At 36.1% G+C, this 18,151-nt stretch overlaps 1 pseudogene; it reads left to right on the forward strand.

Annotated features, from left to right (window-relative positions):
• Positions 1-16,496: 16,496 nt before the first annotated feature.
• LOC100972619 (olfactory receptor 5H14-like) lies at positions 16,497-17,480 on the forward strand (annotated as a pseudogene).
• The last annotated feature ends 671 nt before the right edge of the window (positions 17,481-18,151 follow it).

The raw sequence follows: 18,151 nt of genomic DNA on the forward strand, positions 1-18,151 counted from the left end.
AAAGAAAATGGTTTTACTATTTTTAGGAAGAAATGAAGCTACCAAGTTTTGTAGAAATCAATAATATTGCAAGGTTGTTGGAATGTGTTATATCAATCGGGGGCTTTAAATGCCTACCATGGAAGTTCAAATAATGTTAACATGATATGACATCATGGAGCCCAGTAAGAGGAAGTGGAAACATGAAAACTCGGTAAGAGTTTGGAGATTTTCTGCCTCAGAAACTCCTTGATTGTTAACCTTCTTAACACTTCATGTACTTCAAGTATGTTAATCATCTTTCTACCAGTCCACCCCATCCTTCACTTTCAACACTGAAATTCCTTTCACATTCTGATACCACTGAGGTCCTTACACTAAAAACTACTCACATGTAGTTTTGCAAACCTCTAGTTACTTATTTCCTCCATCCTTCTAACAATCACTCACTTCCCTAACATTGCAGTTGGATTGTTTTTTGCAAACGGAACTCTAACTAATTATATCCCTCTTCAATTCCTTTTGTTAGATTGTCATTGCTATCAGATTATATGCGTGTATGTTTTAGGTATCTATATCAGTATGTATACATATGCATACAATTATTTTTGCATGTGTATGTATAGTGATACAAGATATATATTACTACATATATAGTTAAAATACAAATGTAGCAGCATTAGAAATTAGAGTTTATCTGAGGAGACTTGATTTATTTTGAAACACCAGATTGCATGTCGTTTGGGGCTTTCCTGAAGGGGCAAGAGAGGAGATGAAGGCTTTTACAGGGCAAATGTGGAAGTATGGCAAAAGTAAAGATTGTATTGGTTAAAGTGGAGCAGTAGTGTTATTTTGACCATTCCAGTGGAAAATCCCTAGTTAGAAATTAGTTAGGGGTTTTTGATTGGTTAAAGTTAACTTTTGTTTTACCATTTATAATGAGTTGGATTTCTGTTTGCTTAGGTACAAACCCACTTTGCTGGACCCATGTCAGCCTAACAAAATTTAATTTAATTATTTTCACTATTTTCTCCCTTCTGGTCAGCCTCTCCATTATGGGATATTGACCAAAACTCAGGCACACTTGCCACTTTCTGTGACCAGCACAGCTGGTTTGTCTTTGTCTCAGTATGGAGCTCATAATTTACAATCTTTGACCTCTTATAGAAATATTTCTTTTATTGGACACTTTGTTTTTGTTATTCTAATCATAGTGAGAAAATCTGGCACATGTGGTGGCTACAAGGTGTATTTAAAACTCTTGAGAAAATACAGCACACCAGGAAGATTGTAATGACTATCACAGGGATAATGCCAAGGGACTGGGGTATACTCCATAGCCAAAGTACACCTGAACCAAACCAACTGAAATGAACCAAAGGAAAACAAAAGATTAATGGTTAAAGCTACCTGTAAGCTTAGCATGTGAGCCCAGAGGGCAGTTAGTTGAGAAGACTTTTAGATTTCAGCACAAAACATCTTTAGATGATGAAATAAAATGGCAGTTACAGTCTGGTAATTTTTCTGTTTTTCAGTCTGAATATCTCTTGTCATGTCATTGAATGTTTGGTGAACTTCCTGAGTGGGCCACTAAGCATCATGCATGAAGATTATCCTCTGACATTTATATCAAGTTGTCCAGCCCTAGCTTGTAGCACTTCAGGAATAGGACAGTTTCTAAGTAGATAATAAAATAGCAAAGACAATGGACAGAACGGGAATTTAATTATGGGTGCACTGTATTTATCTACTGAAACATGATTTTTACCTCTATATTCATCCCCATTTCTTTCATATATAATTACAGTAAGACTAATTTGTTTACAAAATAGGTCTATCCTCATTAAACTTCAACTGAGTATTTACATAAGTACAAGTAGGAATAGGAATTGATCATCTCTTTTTAAGAAGGCCTTGTTAGGACCTTTACTAAATAATCTCAGATTAGACTTTAAAGGTTCTTCAAGCTATAAAGTCATACCAACAACATACCATTAGTTTCACCTGCAATACTGATAGATTTTAGTAAACTCCCCTGTACTCAAAAAGGTCCTAAAAGTATCTTTCAGTTTCCCGGGCCTTCCAGAGTGTAAGGTCTCTCTTACTCTTTACCAGTATTGTTAGAAAGCTTGTGAGCAGCTATCAGGCCAGATTTTCTCAAGGAGCTGGCTGTAGTTTTTTTGATAAACACCTGCAAATCTCATATTTAAATTTGATTCCAAAAACTGGAGGTGTAGAAGATGGGAGGTGTTTGGGTCATGGGGGTCGATCTCTCATGAATGCCTTGGTGCCATCCTCATAGTAATAAGTATGTTCTTACTGTCTTAGTTCCCATGAAGGCTGGTTGATAAAAGAGCCCAGCACTCCACTCTCTTTCATTTCCTCTCTCACCACGTGATCACTACATATGTGAGCTCCACTTCACCTGCTGTCATGAGTGAAGGAGGCTGAAACCCTCATCAGAAGTGGACATTTAAGCCATGCTTTCTGCATAGTCTGCAGAAGTGTTATCCAAACAAACACCTTTTATTTATAAATTACCCAGCCTCAAGAATTTCTTTATTACAACACTAAATGGAGTAAAGCAGGGCATAATTGGCTCCATAAAGTCAATTCTTAGTTTCTTAAAACTCTCCAGTCATATCTAATTTTTGCACATTCTCCAATATGACATTCCAGTCACTGTTGTGGTAATATAACCATAATTATGTTATATCATAAGAACCTATTCTGATTAAAATTTTGCAAATACCTGGCCAGGCGCAGTGGCTCACGCCTGTAATCCCAGCACTTTGGGAGGCCCAGGCGGGTGGATCACGAGGTCAGGAGATCAAGACCATCCTGGCTAACACGGTGAAACTCCATCTCTACTAAAAATACAAAAAAAAATAGCTGGGCGTGGTGGCAGGCACCTGTAGTCCCAGCTACTAGGGAGGCTGAGGCAGGAGAATGGCATGAACCTGGGAGGCGGAGCTTGCAGTGAGCCGAGATGGCACCACTGCACTCCAGCCTGGGTGACAGAGCAAGACTCCGTTTCAAAAAATAAAAATAAAAAATTTTGCAAATACCTATATTGCAATCAAAATAAAAATACTCAATGATGGTTTCTGTATTCTGGAGCGATTAGCTAAGGAGAAGAAGATAAATGTATTAATTCTGTTTACAAAAGGTATACTTTGCCTAATTGTTTGCAAAGTTCCTTTAATATTGGTCTCGTGTTGTGTTTCTAAAGTTATTAGAAATCTTTACTTGTCAGAGCCTTTCCCGTAAATCTGTTGAGATTAGACAGATACTTTGCATACAGGGGTGTTTCCTTTATGTTATTTAGTAGTATTAATTACCACACATTAACTAGAATTCTAAACTCTTAGTAACTTTCTTTTCTGGAATAGAAGCAATTGCCAAATATGCATCACACCAGCATTTTACAGATTGGCAAATCTATAATATACAATTTCATAATTTGTAGAAGCATGTGCTTTCCTGTTGTATAATTTTTCAGTGTGGCACAGGACATGGTTGGTAATGAACCCAAATATTTTTATTTCTTCTGTAATAAGAAGTCCAGATTAGATAAACATATATTCAGCAATTGATATTTTTAAAAAAATTTGTTTGGAAATAATCCAGATATTCAATGACTATTGATAATAGTAATTCAACTGTGTGAAATTCTAAGGGTATTATTTACCACAGAGAAGTAGGAAGGTATTTTTAAGCAGACTTATTGATAACATAATTATGGTTTGAAAGTTCATTTATAAACTTTTATTGTGCTTACATCTATTTAATTCATTTATACTGAATTATTTGGGTTAGTCAAGAAAATTTCATAAGAAATTAGACATAGCCAGGCATCCTCTCAAATTACTTTCTTTTTAACTATATTTACAATAAGTAAGTCATCATAAAAGCAACAATCTAAAAGTCAAATATATAGTTTTTGTTTGTTTGTTTTATTGCTGTGCCTGATATATATGATCTAAATGCTGTTATATTTTCACACAGGTTTTTAGGTTGAACTCTTAGTTTTCTGACTTTAAACATCAGGTAGAGATAATATAAACTTATTTGACTAGTAACCTCAGCTAATATAAAAGTTGTGTGTTTGTATTATATTTAATTCTGAAAACTCTAAAGAGATGTCTATTTTAGTTAAACCAACACACTTAAAGTAGCTTTGATTTAAAATAGATTATCACAGATCATGTGAACCTGAAAAATACATTGGTGAATTTCTATCTTTCTGAGTTTAAGGAATCCTTAATTCATATAAGTACATATTCTTCTATAGGCCAAATGAATAGAACTCTATTACGAATTAATTTTGCAATACCATCCAAAGGTAGCAAAATGTCACACATACAAACATATATAGACACACATACACATATGGAAAGAAGCAAGTATTATAGTGTTCATTCTAAAATTGAGGCCACATGTCAGGTACAATAATAACCAATTCAAGGCTGGGCACGGTGGCTCTTGCCTGTAATCCCAGCACTTTGGGAGGCCGAGGCGGGTGAATCACCTGAAGTCAGGAGTTTGAGACCAGTCTGGCCAACATAGCAAAACCCTGTCTCTACTAAAACAGAAAAATTAGCCAGGTGTGGTGGTGCGCCCCTCTAGTCCCAGCTGCTTGGGAAACCGAGGCAGGAGAATCGCTTGAACACAGTAGGCAGAGGTTGCAGTGAGCCAAGATCACACCACTGCACACCAGCCTGACTGACAGAAAAAAACTGTGTTTCAAGAAAAAAAAGAAAAAAAAAAAAACTCAGTAATTTATAAGACTATCTAGACATGAATTGTGTATCTCATATTTGGAACAAGTTAAGATGTCCTGTCCCGGTGACCAAAGCTTTTTATTAATATTTTTGGAAAATATTTTTACTATTTTTCTTTTGCCTCATTTATAAATGCCTCTTTTTTGTTCAGATGTGATGTGTCCTTGAAATTTGCATGTAAAATATAAAGGTCTCATTTCTTACAGTAGACATGTAAGATTATTTACATGTTAAAGTGACAGTGCTTAGATTTCAGACTGAAGTACCATTATTTTCCGAAACAAATAAACAAAATGAGTGTTGATAGAGACCCAGTTAAGACAAGAAGACAGCTGGTTTTGTGATGTAGATTAAATTAATGCCTTCTCCATTATTTAGAGGTTTAGTGCTACTACTCTTCCTGGACCAGATATGTAGATCTCTTAACAAATGGAGATTGTTTTAAATTTCTCTTCTAAAGGGAATCTCAAAACAACCAAATCAAAATAGTCTTTAAGCCAATAGGCAAAATATTTTGGTAATTATTTGGCCCCATCATTTACATATCATTCCAGTTTTTGTTTTGTAACTACATTAAAGATTTCAGGGTGGATCTCATCAATGAATAGGACAAGGATTTTCTATGCCTGAACTCAACATAGTTTGACTACAATGTTTACAAATAGTACCGCTAATCTTGTCTTACATTCAGAGACTGGTTTAGCCTTTTTTCTTTGATTGCATGACAGACAAGTGAGTTTTTGATGAAATACTTTGGGGATGGATTCTAAGAGATTATTTCCTATTTCCTCAGCACTTTTGGTCTTTCCCTGGAAGATTGAGGGATTGGATCTTTGCTGTCTATCTTAGGTATGCAACATTTAGCTTCAGCTACAGGCTTCACTAGGTTCCAGGATCATGTGAATAAACTAGTACAGATGAAGGAGTCCTAAATCATATGATCCAAGAAGAATTAGAAATTCCACAGAAAATTTCTGGGGCATATGTTTGAGACAGGATATTTTTCACTATTGCTCTGAGCTCAGATTTTGACCAAGGTGTAAAAATGGTTAAAGAAGGCAGACCTGGTTCATCTGATGAGCTGACTTTATAAAGTAACTGACTAGTTTTCTTTTACCCTTACAGGTGAAAACACAACCAAGCAAAAGACTTAGTAGACTCAGAGTTATGAGGTAGATGACAATATAGAGAACATAATGAAATGAAAATGAGAAAACATTTCATAACATTATGAAAATAAGAAAAATCTCACATATGAATATTTTGACTGTGAATCTGAAATAGGAAAATTAGACAGTACTTCTAAACTCCATGCTGATTTTCTTCATTCCTGAGTATAGGCCAAACTACATTTGGAAAGAATTCAGTTTATAGTGGTTTGACTTTGAAACAAAGATGGTAAAAGCCCCTCCTCAAATCAAACCTCCTCCTTTATTGGGGTCCAGGCCACAAGATTAAATATTATGGCTCCAGAGTCATGCAGCCAGAGGCCACAAGATTCCTAACCTCCCTAAATAGTTCTGCAAATAACATTATGATTATAAAACCTAGTATTTTTGGAACCTGTATTCTGATGAAACACCTGGCACCACCCAGACTGGTAAGCTTGCTTGTCTGTTCTTGTAGCTCTTTTCCAGAAACTGTTTTACTACAAGAGGACAGCTTTGACTTCGTATGCATTTATCCCCAAACCAACAAATCAGCATTCCCCATTTCCTAACCTTCTGCCTGAAAAACTATCTTTAAAAATCCTTAGACTCTGTCTGGGTGCAATGGCTCATGCCTTTAATTCCAGCACATTGAGAGGCTGAGGCAGACAGATCAATTGAAGCCAGGAGTTTGAGACCAGCCTGGCCAACATGATAAAACTGTGTTTCTTCTAAAAATACAAAAATTAGCCAGGCATGATAGTGCGTGCCTGTAATCCTAATTATTTGGGTGGGGATCTGGGGGAGGGGGGTTGAGGCATGAGAATCACTTGAACCTAGGAGGCAGAGGTTGCAGTGAGCCGACATCCTGCCAGTGCACTCGAACCTGGGCAACAGAGTGAGACTCTGTCTCAAAAAAAAAGTGGAAAAGAAAAAGAAAGATAGAGAAAGAAAGAGAGAAGAAAAGAAGGAAGGAGAAAGAAAGAAAGAGAGAGAAAGAAAGAAAGAAAAGAAAAGAAAGAAAAAGGCTCTAGCCTCTGAATATTTAAAGAGTTTGACTTGAGTTATAATTAAACTCTGTTTTCCCATTTAGCCAGCTTTGTGTGTATTAAACTTTTTCTCTATTGCAATTCCCCTGTCTTGATAATTGGCTCTATCTGGGTAGCATGCAAGAAGAACTCATTTGGTGGTAACACAGAGAGAAGGAGCAGTTTGAGTTAAGTCAGTCATTGACTTACACCTAGAGTCTATGGAAAAAATACACACACATGTGCACATACACACACACACACACACACACACATTCTAATTGGATATAAAGATAGAATGACATTTCGAAAGCATATAAAAGCACCACCTATGAGGGAATACATTGCAAGACTGTCTTTGTTTTTTCTTTTCTTTTCCCCTGACTTTGCCTAATAAAATTTCTCATCAGATTTCAACTCACCTGAAAGTTAGGTAAATATCTGGACTGTGAGCTGCAGTTTGCATGAGGAGGACAATTTTACCTGTAGGTGGCTTATGAAGGGAATCTAGACCATTGGCCTTATTAAAATCATGACTAGCTCAGATGAGACTATTCTAATCAAAACATTAAGAGCATCCAATTTTAAAAAATCAGTTTTTATTTTAAGTTCTAGGTTACATGTACAAGATGTGCAGATTTGTTACCTAGGTAAACATGTGCCATGGTGGTTTGCTACACAGATGAACCCATCACCTAGGTATTAAGCCCAGCATCCATTAAATATCTTTCTGATGAAGAACATCCAATTTATACACAAACTGAAGTTCACATAAAATGTTACTAGTGTCACATATTGTGGAAAATTGTGGCATAAAGTATAATTTCAATTGTGAAAACTAGAACTAGCTTCCAGTGACTTAATGTTTATGATTCTGAAGTCCATAGTACACTGTAGAATAATCTGTATTTCTCATACATATCTAAATCCACAATGCCCAGCTGAATATTTTCACTTCATCCAAGTGGAATTATTGTCGCTAGTTCTTTATATTGTCTGCATCAGGATTTTTTTAAAAATTTTATTATTATTATACTTTAAGTTTTAGGGTACATGTACACAACGTGCAAGTTTGTCACATATGTATACATGTGCCATGTTGGTGTGCTGCACCAATTAACTCCTCATTTAGCATTACGTATATCTCCTAATGCTATCCCTCCCCACTCCCACAACCCCACAAGAGGCCCCAGTGTGTGAAGTTCCCCTTCCTGTGTCCATGTGTTCTCATTGTTCAATTCCCACCTATGAGTGAGAACATGCGGTGTTTGGTTTTCTGTCCTTGTGATAGTTTGCTGAGAATGATGATTTCCAGCTTCATCCATGTCCCTACAAAGAACATGAACTCATCATTTTTTATGGCTTCATAGTATTCCTTGGTGTATATGTGCCACATTTGCTTAATCCAGTCCATCATTGTTGGACATTTGGGTTGGTTCCAATTCTTTGCTATTGTGAAAAGTGCCCCAATAAACATACGTATGCATGTGTCTTTATAGCAGCATGATTTATAATCCTTTGGGTATATACCCAGTAATGGGATGGCTGGGTCAAATGGAATTTCTAGTTCTAGATACCTGAGGAATGACCACACCGACTTCCACAATGGTTGAACTAGTTTACAGTCCCAACAACAGTGTAAAAGTGTTCCTATTTCTCCACATCCTCTCCAGCACCTGTTGTTTCCTGACTTTTTAATGATCGCCATTCTAACTGGTGTGAGATGGTATCTCATTGTGGTTTTGATTTGCATTTCTCTGATGGCCAGTGATGATGAGCATTTTTTCATGTGTTTTTTTGCTGCATAAATGTCTTCTTTTGAGAAGTGTCTGTTCATATCCTTTGCCCACTTTTTGATGGGGTTGTTTGTTTTTTTCTTGTAAATTTGTTCGAGTTCATTGTAGATTCTGGATATTAGCCCTTTGTCAGATGAGTAGGTTGCAAAAATTTTCTCCCATTCTGTAGGTTGCCTGTTCACTCTGATGGTAGTTTCTTTTGCTGTGCAGAAGCTCTTTAGTTTAATTAGATCCCATTTGTCAATTTTGTCTTTTGTTGCCATTGCTTTTGGTGTTTTCGACATGAAGTCCTTGCCTATGCCTATGTCCTGAATGGTATTGCTTAGGTTTTCTTCTAGGGTTTTTATGGCTTTAGGTCTAACATTTAAGTCTTTAATCCATCTTGAATTACTTTTTTGTATAACATGTAACGAAGGGATCCAGTTTCAGCTTTCTGCATATGGCTAGCCAGTTTTCCCAGCAGCATTTATTAAATAGGGAATCCTTTCCCCATTGCTTGTTTTTGTCAGGTTTGTCAAAGATCAGATAGTTGTAGATATGCGGCATTATTTCTGAGGGCTCTGTTCTGTTCCATTGATCTATATCTCTGTTTTGGTACCAGCACCATGCTGTTTTGGTTACTGTAGCCTTGTAGTATAGTTTGAAGTCAGGTAGTGTGATGCCTCCAGCTTTGTTCTTTTGGCTTAGGGTTGACTTGGCAATGCAGGCTCTTTTTTGGTTCCATATGAACTTTAAAGTAGTTTTTTCCAATTCTGTGAAGAAAGGCATTGGTAGCTTGATGGGGATTGCATTGAGTCTATAAATAACCTTGGGCAGTATGGCCATTTTCACAATATTGATTCTTCCTACCCATGAGCATGGAATGTTCTTCCATTTGTTTGTATCCTCTTTTATTTCATTGAGCAGTGGTTTGTAGTTCTCCTTGAAGAGGTCCTTCACATCCCTTGTAAGTTGGATTCCTAGGTATTTTATTCTCTTTGAAGCAATTGTGAATGGGAGGTCACTCATGATTTGGCTCTCTGTTTGTCTGTTGTTGGTGTATAAGAATGCTTGTGATTTTTGTACATGATTTTGTGTCCTGAGACTTTGCTGAAGTTGCTTATCAGCTTAAGGAGATTTTGGGCTGAGACAATGGGGTTTTCTAGATATACAATCATGTCGTCTGCGAACAGGGACAATCTGACTTCCTCTTTTCCTAATTGAATACCCTTTATTTCCTTCTCCTGCCTCATTGCCCTGGCCAGAACTTCCGACACTATGTTGAATAAGAGTGGTAAGAGAGGGCATCCCTGTCTTGTGCCAGTTTTCAAAGGGAATGCTTCTAGTTTTTGCCCATTCAGTATGATATTGGCTGTGGGTTTGTCATAGATAGCTCTTATTATTTTGAGATACGTCCCATCAATACCTAATTTATTGAGAGTTTTTAACATGAAGTGTTGTTGAATTTTGCCAGAGGCCTTTTCTGCATCTATTGAGATAATCATGTGGTTTTTGTCTTTGGTTCTGTTTATATGCTGGATTACATTTATTGATTTTCGTAGGTTGAACCAGCCTTGCATCCCAGGGATGAAGTCCACTTGATCATGGTGGATAAGCTTTTTGATGTGCTGCTGGATTCGATTTGCCAGTATTTTATTGAGGATTTTTGCATCAATGTTCATCAAGGATATTGGCCTAAAATTCTCTTTTTTGGTTGTGTCTCTGCCAGGGTTTGGTATCAGGATGATGCTGGCCTCATAAAATGAGTTAGGGATGATTCCCTCTTTTTCTATTCATTGGAACAGTTTCAGGAGGAATGGTACCAGCTCCTCCTTATACCTCTGGTAGAATTCGGCTGTGAATCCATCTGGTTCTGGACTTTTTTTGGTTGGTAAGCTATTAATTATTGCCTCAATTTCAGAGCCTGTTATTGGTCTATTCAGAGATTCAACTTCTTCCTAGTTTAGTCTTGGGAGGGTATATCTGTATCAGGATTAATTCTTTTGCTTACTTGTTTCTGCTAAAAAACAAACAATCAAACAAAAAACTGAGGAAAATAAAGTGCTCACAACACCAGCAACAAGATTTTTAGAGAAATTTAGTTTTAATCACTGTAATTAAAAGGGTAGAGTAACAGTTAAATATGGAATAAATTTTCAGACAGTGCCAAAATATTCCTGAACAGTATAAAATTTATAAGTAAAATTTCAAGTCAAAATCTCTTTATCAAACACTAATTCCATAGAGAAATAAACTTGAGTTTAAAAAAAAGAAAATGAAAAGACTCTCAAAGCTCTCTCTAGTATCAATGAACACTAAAGTTAAGGCAGGCATTCAACCCAAACTTCAGAGCCTTAACCTTTATTTTGGCTCAGTGGATCTCTGATACTGTCTCTCTCCCTGTTTATTAACGTGTCTTTCTTGCATTTACCATCTATGACGTGATTATCCTGTGCCTATTTTTCTTCCCCCTTGTTTTATTTAACCCACGCAAATTCTGTTTCCACATTTCCTATCCATTTCTCCTCTTGATGACTTCCTCTCACTTATCTATCTGTACTTTTGAGAACTTTTCCTAAATACTCTAATGAAGCAAAAACATTAGTTTATGAGCAGCAGACAAATGCGAATTGTTCTCCACGTGTCGCAGAGTACTCTGTCTCATCCCCTCACTGCTGTGCTACTTCTTTCCCCTTCACTTCTTATTTGCTGACTTTTATTCTATCACCTAAAGATGCTCTCACTAAAGCCACTAAAAATGGCTTCCTTTCAACACACAGTGATTTCCCTGGACTCCTTGTCCTGTAGAGCATTTATTTTGTCATTTTTCCCTGTGCTTCACTTGTCCACTGTTATCTTTCCTCTATTTATGTCCACAACAACCTGCTTTCTACTTCCCTCCTGCTTCTTCTCTTGATCACTCTGTTTAGTACCGTTTTCTGTTATCTCCCTTGTCTCTCTTTTGAACATCTAGGGGTTTGGGTAGCAATGGAAATATTTTATTGAATGGATATTGGCTCCAATATAGAAATGGTAGGGAAGGTGGAGGAATCAGCTGGAAAATAATGGCAGAAACAGAAGGAAGTGAAGCAGCCAGTCAGCAGCCAAAGTCCTTTCCCAACAGTAACTCCATAAGTGTGGTTGTTTCTGCTGCCAATGACACAGCTCATATTTTCAGTGACATTGTTGTAGATACAGGATGCACATTATGGGATGTTAATGTTTTTGCCTCAACTGCCTTTGCATGAATTTTTTTTTGTCTATGTACATTTGTCTCCATCTCTCTATATCCAACTCTATTTTGGGTGGGTTTGATTGGGCAAATCTAGGTGAAATTTTTGACTGCCACCATGTGGTAGAAAGGGGTTCCAGGTGTTGGCCATCTAATGAATGACATCCATTGCCTTCATAACCTTTTTATATGTTTCTCAAAATGTTTTGTATTTCAGCTTTTATTTTAGATATAAAGAGTACATGGGCAGCTTTGTTGCATGAGTATTTTGCATGCATAAAGTGAGGATAGTACCCAATAGGTAGTTTTATCACTGATTCCTTCTTTCCTCCCTCCCCAATTTATTAGGCCACAGAGTCTATTATACTCATGTTTATGCCCTTTGCTCTCAATGTTTAGCTTCCACTCATAAGTGAGAACATGTGGTATTTGGTTTTCTATTCCTTCATTAGTTCGTTTATGATTACGGCCTCCAACTACACTTATGCTACTGCAAAAGACATGATTTTGTTCTTTTTATGGCTGCATAGTATTCCATGATCTATATGTACCACATTTTACTTATCCAATCTACCACTGATGATCACTTAGGTTCATTCCACATCTTTGCTATTGTGAATAGCACAGCAATGAACATATGAATACGTGTGTCTTTATAAACAAAATAGCATAGCTCTGGTACAAAAAAACAGACACATAGAACACTGGAACAGAGTAGAACACCCAGAAATCAAGTCACAAACTTACAATCATCTGAACTTCAACAAATCTGACAAAAAATGCAATGGGGCAAGGACTGTCTACTCAATAAATGGTGCTGGGATAACTGACTAGCCATATGAAGAAGAATGAAACTGGCTAGCCATATATAGAAGAATGAATGCCCCCACAACCTGCCTCAAGGGGAAACAGGATGGGGGCTATCCCTGGTGAGGCAGCTCCTCAGTTCTGTACACCACCAAACTTAGCACAGTCAGGGGATTGAATCCAAATTTATTCAGAATGTAGTTGAGTTGAGGCACTGTGTGTTGGAAGGAGAATGGCATTTGGAGCCAGATGAGCTAGGTTTGAGTCTTATCTCTTGTCCCATACATTTCACCATATACAAAAATTAACCCAAGCTGGATTAAACATTTAATGTAAGAACTTATTCTGTAAACATCCTAGGAGAAATCCTAGGGATACCTTTCTCAACATCAGCATTGGAAAAGAATTTTGGTTATGTCCTCAAAAGCAATTGCAACAAAAACAAAAATTGACAAGTGGGTCCTAATTAAAGAGAGGAGGTTCTGCACAACAAAATAAACTATCGATAGAGTGTGTAAGCAATTTACAGAATGGGAGAAAATATTCCCAAACTATGCATTCAATAAAGGTCTACTACCCAGAATATGTAAGGGATTTAACAAATCAACAAACAAAAAACAAATAACTCGTTTACCAAAGAGCAAAGTGCATGAACAGATGCTTCTAAAAAGACTATACAAGTGATCATGAGACATATGAGAAAATGTTCATCATCACTAATCATCAAGGAAATGCAAGTCAAAACTAAAATGAGATATCATCTCACACCAGTCAGAATGACTATTATTAAAAAGTCAAAAAACAACAGATGCTGGAGAGGCTACCATAAAAGGGAACACTTATACCCTATTGGTGGGAATATAAATTACTTCAGCCACTGTGGAAAGCAGTCTGCAGATTTCTCAAAGAACTTGAAACAGAGCTCCAATTTGACCCAGCAATCCCATTACTCGATATATACCCAAAGGAAATTAGGTCATTATACCATCAATTTTTTTATCTTATTATAAAATATTATATATTTTTAGTGTACTCTCCAGTAGATATGACATTCATAACTATATCCCCAGCTACTTAAATGACTTCCAAAATAATATTTCTGTTACTCTTGTAGAATTGTATTGCTAAATCTAAACAGCTCATCTCCACCTGGATGTTAAAAGCGTGCTCATACTACAAACTCGTCAATGCATCTGAGTTCTCGGTCTCTATTTTGGATGACTATCTGCCTACTCACAGAGTGACTCTTTTTTCCTTCAGTGACCACTACATTCCCATCAAATATGGGACCAAGTCCAAGTGACACTGCATTCTGAATACCTTAGAATCTATCTCTTCATCCTTTTCATTATTCCCAACATTATGTTATACAGGGATGAGGCCACTTAATTTTGTGTCATGTCAGTATTTATGTTGGCATATTATACTGCTTACATCTCTCTTCTGAAGAGTTTTCAGTGACTTCTGGTTATTCTATGTAGTATTTGTCTTATTTCTTTGTCTTTTTCTAGAAACATTCTATGAAAAAAGGAGAAGCAATTAAGGAATCTACCAAAAAATATGGCTTTTACTTTCCAACTAACTTATGATCCATGATTCAACTGCAGGTTATTTTACTTCTTTAATGAATACTTTTACTGTCAAGAATGTTACAAATCACTATTTAAATACGAAATATAAATATTACAAATAAGTCTATTTTTCTGAAAGAATGCTCACTAATAGATTGCTGAGTTAATGTTCTAAAGAAAATACTGAACATGTTGCCATCATTTTCAAAATCCCTCAATAATACTTCTATAATTTTTCTGTAAATTGTGGTAAGGAAAAAAACCACTGACTACCCTCCGAGTTCCCTTGGGAGCCTCCCCATGTGGCCGCCCTGAACACACCTGGCCCTTCCTTGCTTCTCTCTTTTCATACCAGGCACATTTACCATTTATTGTTTTCCAGTGATCAAGCCTCTTTGATAATCTATGTCATCCCATGATGAAGGCCTGTTGGATGGCAAATGTCCACAGGCATCACTTTGTTAGAAATAAAGGCTCCTGAGAGACCCACACAAGAACTACTGAGAGATGATCTGCATTTTGACAGGATCTCTAGGAAAGTCATAGGCTTTATCATTTGAGAAGCACAGAATTAGGGCACCTCCCACTGCAGTCCCTGGCTTTGTTTTATATTGACTCCTTCCTTGTCCTCTTCTTAGTAAAATTTGCCATCAGATTTTAGCTTCAAATGGAGGAACTTGGTATATGTCTAAAATTTAAGCTGAAATTTGAATGGGAAAGACAACTCTATTTGGTTTTGGTTCCTGAATTGAATCTAAAATTTTGGTCTTATTAAAATTATGGTTTGATTATGTTAGACAAGACCATATTAATCAACGTCCTAAGAGTAAATTTCACATATATACTAAAGTTTAAACAAATATGCCAGAAGTGTCACCTGTGGTGGTAAATAGTGGCATAAAGTCTTATTTCAGTTGTTAAAACTAGAAGTGTCTACAATGAAATGATGTTTATAATTCCAGAAGTCTGTAATGACCTTTGGGACAACCTGGATTCTCATATGTGTCTAAATTCACAATGCCCACTTGAATGGCTTCAATTTGTTCTACAGGGAGTCCGCTGGCAATCTTATGAGAACTTCACTTTTTCACTCCTTCATCTTCTGGCAAAAGTACCCAGTTGCAGAACTGGATCACTTATGTGCTCAAGCCAAATTTTTATAACCAATAGTTTTCTAAGATTCAGAAATGAAGCCTCCAAAAAGAATGAATATGCAGTGAATTGCTGCCTGTGCTATTAACATCGCGGTGCTACTGTGGTTTTTTTCTGTTCTAGAAAGTGTAACACGTTTAAAGGATATCCACAATTTCTTTCAAAAATATGGGTAAGGAAGAAATAATTTTTATAATTTTCATTATGCTTTATAGAAATGTTGAGATGCTATTTAATTCGTTAAAATTTTAGATCAGGTATACAAGCTGTCAAAATAGCCAGGGGGAAGTTGTATAATTGTTACTGCACTGTCGTTAGATTTCAGTTTTATGACTATACGATCGATAGGGTAAATAGTTCTAAGATTGAATTGTTCCTTTAATGATATTGTACTATCTTCTTAATCTTGTTATAATAACTTTGTATGACCTAGGTCATTAAACAATTATAACTTGGTTTAAAGGTTCAGATCATAATGATTCTTAGAATTATTTCTTGGAATTATTCTAAGTACCCATTCCTTTTAATTAACCACATTCTCTGATTAAAACTTTTAAGATTAGTCACCTACAGATAAACTCCTGTATCCTTACACCCATCCCACAGCATACTTTCTACACTATCAAAAAATTTAAAAAATATATTATGATGCTTTTTCCCATCTTAAAGTATTTGGTACATAGTTATATTATGAAAAATAAAGTGTAACATTCTTCACATGGCATTTATTTCATTGACTTTTATTCAGAACTTTCAAAAACCTTTTCTCCAGGACCTCCATTTATGTACCAGACACAGGTTTGTTCTATCACATTAGTGAGTGTGCACATAAATTTAGTGAATCCAGAGAATGCATATTACTACCCAATTTTCAAAAAAAATTTCATTTTTTCATTTCATTAACACCTTAAATATAGGATTTCTTATTTATAATAATGATCAAAAAATTAAGAGGGCTCTGATAATTGCACATTTATTGCAACAACTCTTCCTCAATTTCAACTCATAATGCCATTGCAAATGTTCCCTTTCATTTGTTGCATTTTATTTTAGAGGACATGCAGTGAGGACATGGAAGAGGAAAATGCAACATTGCTGACAGAGTTTGTTCTCACAGGATTTTTATATCAAACACAGTGGAAAATACCCCTGTTCCTGGCATTCTTGGTAATATATCTCATCACCATCATGGGGAATCTTGGTCTTATTGCTGTCATCTGGAAAGACCCTCACCTTCATATCCCAATGTACTTATTCCTGGGGAATTTAGCTTTTGTGGATGCTTTGTTATCATCCACAGTGACCCCAAAGATGCTGATGAACTTCTTAGCTAAGAGTAAGATGATATCTCTCTCTGAATGCAAGATACAATTTTTTTCTTTTGCAATTGGTGTAACCACAGAATGTTTTCTCTTGGCAACAATGGCATATGATTGCTATGTAGCCGTATGCAAACCTTTACTTTATCCAGCCATTATGACCAATGGACTATGCATCTGGCTATTAGTCTTGTCATTTCTAGGTGGCCTTCTTCATGCTTTAATTCATGAAGGTTTTTTTTACAGATTAACCTTCTGTAATTCCAACATAATACATCACTTTTACTGTGACATTATCCCATTGTTAAAAATTTCCTGTACTGATTCTTCTATTAATTTTCTAATGGTTTTTATTTTCTCAGGTTCAATTTAAGTTTTCACCATTGGGACTGTTCTTATATCTTATACATTTGTCCTCTTTACAATCTTGAAAAAGAAATCTGTCAAAGGTATAAGAAAAGCCTTCTCCACCTGTGGAGCTCATCTCTTATCTGTATCTTTATACTATGGGCCCCTCGCCTTCATGTATGTGGGCCCTGCATCCCCACAGGCTGATGACCGAGACATGATGGAGTCTCTATTTTACACTGTCATAGTTCCTTTATTAAATCCCATGATCTACAGCCTGAGAAACAAACAAGTAATAGCTTCATTCACAAAAATGTTCAAAAGAAATAATATTTAGATCTCTTACTCATCTCTCTTTTCTATTTTCTAAAATAATCACAAAATTGTGCAAATTAGAGGTACCTATGTTTTTGCCAGCATTAAAAGATTTTGCAATTATAACTGTCCTAGCACTTTAATGACCTATGATGTTAGTACCTATTTAACGAATTAAAATACTCCTATGTTATTCAAAAGCATTTGAGAAATTTTAGTCATGTTCATAATAGAATAATGATAGCAGAAAGCAAATAAAAATATTGTACAGTATGGTATGTTAATCAATGTGTCTTATAAATGCATCAAATGCAAAATAGTCTAGTTTATCTGATAAGCACTTAAGTATGATGTTTTTGATACTAACACAACTGTATGACCCAAGACATCTATCATATTTATCTTCATAGTGAAGGTTGATTTGTGTTTAGAGGAAGACAGGTAGATCCCAAGAATTCTGCTAGCTTTCAAGAGGTCTTTCATTCCACTTAATTGCAAAAGAGTGAATTTCACTTCTTGTAGGAAGTCAACTCACATATCAAACAGAGTAACAGAAATGGAAATGCAATGAGAACAAAATGAGAAGTGTTTAACAGTGAAGGCACTGCCAATATGCAAGAGGGCAAGAGGGTGCTGTTAACTCTGAGTGCTTGTATGAGTAAGAAGAGGCACGCAGCCTCTAACTTTCTAAGG

This window comes from Pan paniscus, chromosome 2 (assembly GCF_029289425.2).
Source record: "Pan paniscus chromosome 2, NHGRI_mPanPan1-v2.0_pri, whole genome shotgun sequence".
Lineage (NCBI taxonomy): Eukaryota > Metazoa > Chordata > Mammalia > Primates > Hominidae > Pan > Pan paniscus.